Here is a 10,763-nt window from a genome sequence, read left to right as displayed (position 1 = left end):
ATCCCCATTTTTCACGGCCAGAAAAGACAGATTTGTTTATGCTTATTTAAAAATCAGAGTATCATTTTTGAAAAGTAGTATTGCAGAATTTATTCCCAAAAAAAAGATAATGGTTTTATCAATGCATTTCCGAAGAAATGTATTTTTTTTATATTAAAACATTGGGATGTCATCGTCAATACCGAAACATAAGCATAACGAAATATTACAAGCCTTACAGTAATTAAACTAGTGACTTAATACTCATTGACTCTCTCAGCAGAATGTATCTTTCGTATATATATCATATCTCTAAAATAATTTATCCCATCCCGTCGATTACCACGTATAGATCCTATACAACGATCCTACAAGATCTAGCCTAAAGGATCAATATGACAACAAACTGACGATGTTGCTTCGACAATTCCCTGGCAGCAAACGAGGATCAATAAATACATCAAATGAGGGGAATGAAATAAGTTTTCACCAAGAACCTCCGTACGTAAAAACACCATGACAATTAAGTCAGGGATGGTTATCTAGATTACTGTGCCTAGCAGCGGTCTGACACCGTGAGGTATTTTACCCCCAGACTCACCCTATCTGACAATACAAAATCAGACATACCTGGTAGTGGTTTATTACCGACACACTCTGTTAGGCAGTCTACGAAGTTCCCTCAATTACTTCGTGAAAGGAAACACTGACACATGAAGCTCATCCGATCACTTCATAAAAGAAATGATGACTCCAAAGCGCTTCAAAATAAAAAGTATGAGGAAATACTAATAAAGTACTCCCGTTACGATCCCGTACCCCGACACACAATAGTGTCAAAAAAAGGACTTTGTACATGATAGTACTTCTGACACATTATAGTACCCTGGTATGAGTAGGACTCGTACCCTAGAATATAATAATAATGTGGCACAAGCAACACCTAAGATACTGAGCTTTGAAAAAGACTTGGTACATAGAAAGTACTTTTGTACGTAGAACATACTCCATCGAGCATCAATCTCCTTGAACAGATTTTCTACTCTCTCTATTCCGATCACACATGTACCCTTAACAAGATGCTACCTAATATCCAAACTTAATTGAACTAAGCATCTCTTTTAAGTCTTATTTCGTCACTAGGCAAACCTATAATGCTTATAATCAACTTTCAATTCTAACTCTGTTTCAGCAACACTATCCTAATTTAGTGTAATATTTTATACAGAGTATTAAGTATTAACATACATTTATCTTCTCATTTATACTACTTCTATTATTATTATTATCATGTAAATACATCTCAATACATATAGAACCATGTCTGGTTTGCATAGCGTATGTCATCAAATATACATATAACACATATTTCCAGATAATAAGCATATAACTCACGTATAAACTTTCAACATATATTTAATACTCTTATTAATACTTGTACTAAATTCAGTTCATGAAAGGGACTATGCACTAACTTGTTAAAGTGATGACTCGAAATTCGGGCAGCGCTTCGCTTCTAACAATTTTCCTCTCCTTCGACGAAACCTAGTATCATTATTACAAGATTTTAGTCTAATATTTATTGTGACTAGTTATTTGTCTAGATTCATCATTAACTCAAAGTCCACTTTCATGATCTATCAAGTAAGGAAAAACCAGGTAGGATCATATCGGAGGTAGGGTCCGTTTGATATACGAAGTATACTGTTTGGAAATCCCACTTTAAACATCTCACTAAATCACAACCTAGACATCATCCCCGTAAGTAGATCAATCAGTATAAAGACCTGGAATCACTAATCAATCTTGTTTATAGGTTCATAATAACAATAATGAACTTAAACATAAGTTATACTTAAAGTAGGGTAAGCGTAACTCCTTTACAAGGGTGTTTAGCGAGGAACCGGGCTCTACGCGGACAAAACTTCTGAGTCGAAAGCTCTTCTTCTTGGAGCGTACTGGCACTCCGAGACTCGCTTCTAACACTTAGGAAGTGCTAGGGAAAATCTTCGAGGGTTTGGGGAGGTTTGAGAGAGAATGGGTTAGAATGGTGTGAGAAATGGAGTGATTTGCGCATCTATCTATAGGCTGTGAAATTGTGCAACACGGCGTGTTCGTGAGCTTTGCACGGTGTGTTGTAGTGCCAGGTGTCACGATCTCGTGCGAAGCCGTGGGGAAGAAGTACTGGCTGTGATGGTGTCACGTGTCACTCGCTGGTTACTCCAAAAACTAATTATCTTCTAAAATTCGTAACTTTCGCATACGAGCTCTGTTTTTAACGTTCCTTATATCCACGCATAGGTATCGACGGGATCTACAACTTTTGTTTAGACTCTATCTGCTAATTTTGACTTTATTTTTAAAGTTATATTTTAATAGGCTTAGACAGTTAAAGTCCGTTAAAAATTCATAACTTTGTCATCCGACGTCCGTTTTTGACTGTCTTTATATCATTGACCTCCTATTAATGAGATCTTCAATTCTCGTTTAGGTTGTGTCGGCTAAAAATCGATCGATCTAAAATTCAATTTCCGGGTTGTATACTTCTACGCAAAATCTTAGAAAATTCATAACTTCCTCAAATGAAGCCAGATTTGGACGTTCTCTATATGCATGCTCTCGGTTTAACGAATACTACTACCTTCCTTTAGACCGCTAAGGCTAAAAATTAGCTTATCAAAAATTCACTTTTTACGTTACTCGGAGTCGTGCCGGTTTTGTCGCAAAACTTTGACGGGTCATAACTTTTTCGTTTTAAGTCGGATTTCAGCGTTCTTTATGTGTATGGAATCCTTGTGACATATATTATACTTTGGTTAAGATTCTTTATTCTAAATAATCTTCTATAAAAAGTCATTTTTAACACTTATTGTCTCTAAATTGGCCAGTCCGAATCTGTGGGCGTTACAATTATCTCCCCCTTAGGATGATTACGTCCCAGAATCATCAACGCGATAGGGCTTGTATAATGACTCCATACGTTATCTCTTCATCCTAGGTAATAACCATAACTCTTATGTCCTTTCAAATGAGTATCTAACTCGTGGACTTCTTAACTGCTGACAATGCTCAATCTTGCACCCGTTCTTCATATTATGTTGGACTTTCAATCGTAACCTTCAAGTTACAAACCTGATCTTTATCGGAGACTCCTGCTCCTTATTAAATATACTTAACTTAAGATAAGTTCTTTACTTCGATTGTCATAACAAACCGATGGGTCATGTTCTAATGACCTCTCGCCGTATGATGCAACGCTTAGACTCAGGTCTTTTTGAGTCAGATTCCAGAATGGAAGATACCTTCCTTCATGTTCTAATGTGATATAATCACATTCTAGTATGTAGCACTTCTAGATACAAGTTTCTTAATTTAACAATGACTGTGATACTTCTATTGATCGCTTCGATTATCTTTTACTTCAATCTTCTGGATTAATTCCGATGCTACATCGAACTTGGTTCTCTCAACCACATACAATACTTATCTTAGCCGAACTCGATTCGATATGACCACTAGGGTCGGAATAACAATCAAATTCTTAGTCACTACCGAAACGATCGTAACGATAGACATGAACAAAACAAAATCAATTATTAGTGCCTTGGTAACCTTGTGACTTTCCTTGATCCAAGTGCAAGTCCTGTGCTTCCGGTAGTATAGGCCTCTACTACCTTTCACACCTACTCATACTCGTCCCAAGTATTGCCGCTCAGTTCACCAAGTCACCATACAAGAATTTCACATTGTCATTTAACACATCGGATTACATAACTAAGGTTTATATTATTTCTTGAAACGATTACATAGGTATTCAAGTTCACCGTACACTATGCCTCTTATATTAGGCTAAACCACTTGATACTTTCTATATGGTTACTTTATGGATCCTTACTCCTAATCCCTTGCATCATCACCTGCTTCATCAAGGATCATCTGGAATGATCTTGCATTTGGCTTTGGCGCATTCAATCTTGCTGCTTCATTTTTCTTTGGGAAATCTTTTGACATATGCCCCTTGTCTCCGCATCCTTAGCATACCTTATCATTAAGCGTACAATCCCTGGAATAGTGACCGATCCTCCCACACTTATAACAAGTCACTTATCCGTCACATCTCCCATAATGCTTCTTCTTGCACTTTTCACACCACTTGGCTCCATACTTTTGGTCATCCATGTTAGACTTCGAGAATCTTCCTTTCTTATCGGATCTTGAGGATCCTTCAAGCTTCCTCTTTTCTCCTAACTTATCTTTTTCTAGACCCTTTTCTCTTATATGGGTCTCTACATTCTTAGTTGACCAGATGGCGGCTTTTAAGGTGGTTGCTTTTTTGACCATTAGACCAAAGTCTGCTGGTAATCCATTAGCAAACTTGTTGACCGTGGAGAGTTTTGTTGGAACTAAATAAGGAACAAGCTTCATTTTCTTGGTAAAACTTGCAGCATACTCGGTGACGCTCATTCTTCCCTTCTTTAGGTTCTGAAATTCGTTGTTGATCTCCAGTAGATCCTGCTCAGAGTAGTACATAATTTTCAGTTACACCAAAAAGTCTTCCAAGACATCTTGCTAGCTTCTCCCTTGGGCATGATATCAGCTAGTAGCTTCCACCAACTTAATGCCCAAGTCTTCAACAGTTTAACCGCGAGAGCGGTCTTCTGTTTGTTGCTGCAGTCGCAACTTTCAAACATCATCTCCACCTCGGAGATCTAATCCATGACTTCCACCGGTGTGGGGCTTCCAGAAAGACTTGGTGGTTTGGATGCCATGAAATCCTTGTATTTACATCCATGTCCATCATTTCCTCCATTGGGCTGGTTTCTTCTAACCATATGTGGCTCAGCTTGACTGACAGACTGACTAAAGTTTCCTTCATCTAACTGTTCAATGTTCAGTTCAGGTTGTACAATGAGTACAGTAGGTTCATCCCTATTATTAAGCAACATTTGCCTCACCTCCTCCCTTTGTTCGACTATCATAGCCCGGATCATTGCTTGGAATCCTGTCGTCGTGATTGGCTCGGGTGCAGCTGCTACCTCTGGTGCACGCTCAATCACTCGTGGTTCGGGCTGTTGGTTTCGATTAACATTTCCTAATCCACTACGAGTTCTCACCATTTCGATCTATACACTCTAGCAGATGTTCAGTGTACATCGACGATAATTAAGATATGGAAAGCTTTATTTACGACGGACGTATAAACCTCCTTATTACTTCGAAAAGTTATATGCCAGTTCTAATATCGTAATTAAACGTTTAGAAACCTGAGCACATAAAATTTCCAGTTCCGGTTGGCAATAGACCATAGTTTTGATAACATCATAAAGCATATAAGGCATCTTATAGCATAAATCATTTAGCACATAAAAACAATTTAGGCATCTCCCCTAAATAAGCTAGTGCTCGTGTTTATTCAGACATACATCCTAAATATAGCAGACACTCATCTCACAGTCATCGCTTAACATTCTAAGTTTAAGTCTAGAAATCCTCAAATATTCCTAGTTCGCTTAAACTAATGCTCTGATACCAACTGTGACATCCTCATTTTTCACGGCCAGAAAAGACCGATTTATTTATGCTTATTTAAAAGTCAAAGTATCCTTTTTGAAAAGTAGTATTGCGGAATTTGTTCCCAGAAAAAAGATAATGGTATTATCAACATATTTCCGAAGAAATGTATTTTTTTATATTAAAACATTGGGATGTCATCGTCAATACCGAAACATAAGAATAACGAAATATTAAAAGCCTTGCAGTAATTAAACTATTGGCTTAATACTCCTTGAATCTTCAGCAGAATGTATCTTTCGTATAGCTACCCGTGTTACAATAAATTGAGTGGGTCAGGTTGGGAAACGTGGTGAGTACATAAGGATTTCAATCCCACAATGTGATAATAATGTATATATCAAACCCGCAAATCCAACTATTATTACTAACAAAAATATATCATATCTCTAAAACAATTTATCCCATCCCATCGATTACCACGTATAGATCCTATACAAAGATCTTACAAGATCTAGCCTAAAGGATCAATATGACAACAAACTAACGATGCTGCTTCGGAAATTCCCTAGCAGCAAACGAGGATCAATAAATACATTAAATGAGGGGAATGGAATAAGTTTTCACCAAGAACCTCCGTTCGTAAAAACAACATGACAATTAAGTCAGGTATGTTAATCTAGATAACTGTGCCTAGCAGTGGTCTGACACCATGAAGTATTTTACCCCATACTCATCCTATCCGACAATACAAAATCAGACATACCTGGTAGTGGTTTATTACTGACACACTCTATTAGGCAGTCTACGAAGTTCCCTCAATTACTTCATGAAAGGAAACACTGACACATGAAGCTCATCTGATCACTTCATAAAAGAAACGATGACTCTAAAGCTCTTCAAAATAAGAAGTATGGGGAAATAATTATAAAGTACTCCCGTACGCTCCCGTACCCCGACACACAATAGTGTAAAAAAGGACTTTGTACATGATAGTACTTCTGGCACATTATAGTACCCTAGTATGAGTAGGACTCGTACCCTACAATATAATAATACACTGGCACAAGCAACACCTAAGATACAGAGCTTTGAAAAATACTTGGTACATAGAAAGTACTTTTGTACGTAGAACATACTCCATCGATCATCAATCTCCTCGAACAGAGTTTCTAATCTCTCTATTCTGATCACACACGTACCATTAATAAGATGCTACCTAATATCCAAACTTAATTGAACTAAGCATCTATTTTAAGTCCGATTTCATCACTAGGCAAACTTATAATGCTTATAATCAACTTTCAATTCTAACTCTGTTTCGGCAACAATATCCTAATTTAGTGTAATATTTTATACAGAGTATTAAGTATTAACATACATTTATCTTCTCATTTATAATACTTCTATTATTATTATTATCTTGTAAATACATCTCAATACATATAGAACCATGTCTGGTTTGCATAGCGTATGTCATCAAATATACATATAACACATATTTCCAGATAATAAGCATATAACTCACATATAAACTTTCAACATATATTTAATACTATTATTAATACTTGTATTAAAATTAGTTCATAAAAGGGACTATACACTCACTTATTAAAGTGATGACTCGAAATTCGGGCAGCGCTTCGCTTCTAACAATTTTCCTTTCATTCGACGAAACGTAGTATCATTATTACTAGATTTTAGTCTAATATTAATGGTGACTAATTATTAGTCTCGATTCATCATTAACTCAAAGTATACTTTCATGATCTATCAAGTAAGGAACAACCATGTAGGATCATATCGGAGGCAGGGTCCGTTTGGTATATGAAATATACTGTTTGGAAATCCCACTTTAAACACCTCACTAAATCACAGCCTAGACATCATAACCGTAAGTAGATCAATCAGTATAAAGACTTGAAATCACTGATAAATCTTGTTTATAAGTTCATTATAACGATAATGAACTTAAACATAAGTTATACTTAAAGTAGGGTAAGCATAACTCACTTATAAGGGGGTTTAGCGAGGAACCGGGCTCTGTGTGGGCAGAACTTCTGATCCGAAAGCTCTTCTTCTCGGATTCTTCTAGCGCTCCGGTACTCGCTTCTAACACTTAGGAAGTGCTAGGGAAAAGCTTAGAGGGTGTGGGGAGGTTGAAGAGAGAATGGGTTAGAATGGTGTGAGAAATGGAGTGATTTGTGCCTCTATTTATAGGCTGTGAAATTGTGCAACACGGCGTGTTCGTGAGCTTTGCACGGCGTGTTGCAGTGCCAAGTGTCGTGATCTCGTACGAAGTCGTGGGAAAGAAGTAGTGGTTGTGATGGTGTCACGTGTCACTCACTGGTTACTCCAAAAACTAATTATCTTCTAAAATCCGTTACTTTTGCATACGAGCTCCATTTTGACGTTCTTTATATCCACACATAGGTATCGATGGGATCTACAACTTTCGTTTAGACTCCGTCAACTAATTTTGACTTTATTTTTAAAGTTATATTTTAATAGGCTTAGACAGTTAAAGTCCGTTAAAAATTCATAACTTTGTCATCCGACGTCCGTTTTCGACTGTCTTTATATCGTTGAGCTCCTATTAATGAGATCTTCGATTCTCATTTAGGTTTTGTCGGCTAATAATCGATCGATCTAAAATTCGATTTCCGGGCTGTATACTGCTATGCAAAATCTTAGAAAATTCATAACTTCCTCAAATGAAGTCAGATTTGGACATTCTCTATATGCACGCTCTCAGTTTAACGTATACTACGAGTTTCGTTTAGATCGCTAAGGCTAAAAAATAGCTTATCAAAAATTCACTTTTTATGTTACGCGGAGCCGTGCTGGTTTTGTCACAAAACGTCGACGGGTCATAATTTCTTCGTTTTAAGTTGGATTTCCGCGTTCTTTATGTGTACGTAATCCTTCTGACATATACAATACTTTGGTTAAGATTATTTATTCCAAATAATCTTCTATCAAAAAGTCATTTTTAACGCTTATTGTCTCTAAATTGACCAGCCCGAATCTGCGAGCGTTATAAGGGGGCATACCAATATTGTTCTCCCGTACGTGCACATACCTCATTGATCCGCAATGTCATCGAACAAATTTCTACTCTCTGTTCCATCCTCGCACATACCCTTAATAAGATGCTACCCAATATCCAAACTTAATTGAACTAAGCATCTCCTTTAGTTCTCAGGGTATAACTAAACAATATTACAATACCCGTAATCAACCTTCAACAACAAAATTCCTTTTTTGTAATGTCTTTACACTACATGGTATAACTAACACTCATTCAACTGAACTCGAATTAATAATCCTTCTTATTTCATCACTAGACAATACTATAATACTTGTACTCATCATCCAAAAACTGTTTTCTTGTTTATTTCATACTATCGCAATATAGTATTCAACTATAGTATTATCCAACTTAATTTGGATCTAAACATTATTTGTTCGTCTAAGTTTAAAAACTAGATGTAAGGTCACACCTTATGATCTGATGAGCCAAACTCTTTACACACTATCTGTCAGCGTCAGCGTATACATCACCATCAACGCTAGCGTATAAAGTCTATCAGCGTCAGGGTGGAGATAGTGTATTCTATGTAATCTTTTGTATATTAGGTAATTATAAAGATAAGTATATAATAGATAACAGATCCGATATATTCGTTATGGACATTGATTCTTAGTATAGATAAGATACAATCTTTTCAATCAAGGGATATACTTGTATAGACTAGTATATATTCAACATTGATGTGAAATCCTAATGTATCTCTACGGCTTGGTGTCGTTGATCGTCTTTGTGACCGTCCTTGTGACAAACCCATTTTTTTGGTGAAAACAAACTCTTTTTTGGTGAAAGATAATTTGGAGAATATATTGTGCTCTTTACTTTTTGTTCTTTATTAGTTTAGATTAGTTTTCTTTTGTTATTTAAACTTGAAGTGTATCCGATCTTTACAAACCTTTAATTGGTATCAGAACGGGTTTTTGATACACTCATGTAATCATGTCGACTTCCAACAATCTCAAATCCTTTGGTCTCAACAAGATTCCTCCATTTGATGAGCACAACTTTGCCATGTGGAAAACTAAGGCCATGGTGTTCTTGAAACCATTGACTATGAGATGCGCAACATTGTTGAAAAAGGCCGTCATGTTCCATTGTATCAACCTATGGTCAATAATGCTCATGTTGGTCCCTTGAAACAAAAGCGAGAGACGAGTTATGACGACGATGACAAGAAGCCGCTTAGTCTTGATGTGAAAGCCAGGTCTGTGATAGGAAACTCTCTTCCCTATCACATGTATCATCTTGTACAAAATTGTGATTCATCTCAAGAGATGATGGATATGCTGATAGTGGCTTATGAAAGCACCATGGAAGTCCAGGCCACAACCATTAACAAGCTCAATCGAAGATATGAGCATTTCTTTGCTCAAAAAGGTGAGTCACCTAACCAAACCTTCAATAGGTTTAACTGCTTGGTTAATGATATGCATAGGTTGGGTACTATCAAGCATTCATCTCAGTTGGTTCTGAAGTTTTTCGACTCTCCTGGGAAAATCTGGGAACATCACACTGATGTTCTTAAGAATAGTGAAAAAATCAACACGATGGATTTAAACTCCTTGTTTGGAAATTTGCAAATTTACGAAGAGTCCAAATCACTTCGTAAAGTCATCATGAAGGACTCGAGCAAGGAAAAGTCTATAGCCTTGGTTTCTTGAAAGGAAGCAAGGAAGCATGCCAGCGACTCATATATCTCAGATTAGTGTGAGGAGAGTGATGAAGATCTCACTGATGAACTTGTTGCCAACGCTGCACTTATTTTCAAGCGTTATGAAGAGAATCAGGTCAAATGGGCGTCGAAGGCAATTCAGCGAGAAGGTCCACTTCAGAAAAGAAAAACTCAGGTAACTGTTTTAATGGTGGAATCCCTGGCCATTTTTTCCGAGATTGCAAAGAGAATAGAGAAGCTCAAAGTCCTGAGAATTATGAAGTGATGTACAAGAAGCTGTTGGCTCATATGAAGAAAAAAACATCTCTCCGCCAAAAGCCTTCATTGAAAAACAAGAGGATCATGAAGAATGGGTGGAAGAAGAGGAGGCATATGAAGATGAAGGGCTAAATGTTACGAGTCTAATGGCTCTTATCAATGATTTCCCTGATGGTAATCTTAACATGTGTGACGCTGATGATTCTCATGTTGTCTAAGGATCAAGTCTAAATCTAGGACAAACTTGGTACC

Source organism: Lactuca virosa, chromosome 5 (genome assembly GCF_052849685.1).
Source record: "Lactuca virosa cultivar CGN04683 chromosome 5, Lactuca_virosa_CGN04683_v6, whole genome shotgun sequence".
Taxonomy (NCBI): domain Eukaryota; kingdom Viridiplantae; phylum Streptophyta; class Magnoliopsida; order Asterales; family Asteraceae; genus Lactuca; species Lactuca virosa.
The sequence above is the reverse complement of the archived record's forward strand: the minus strand, read 5'-3'. Positions refer to the sequence as shown.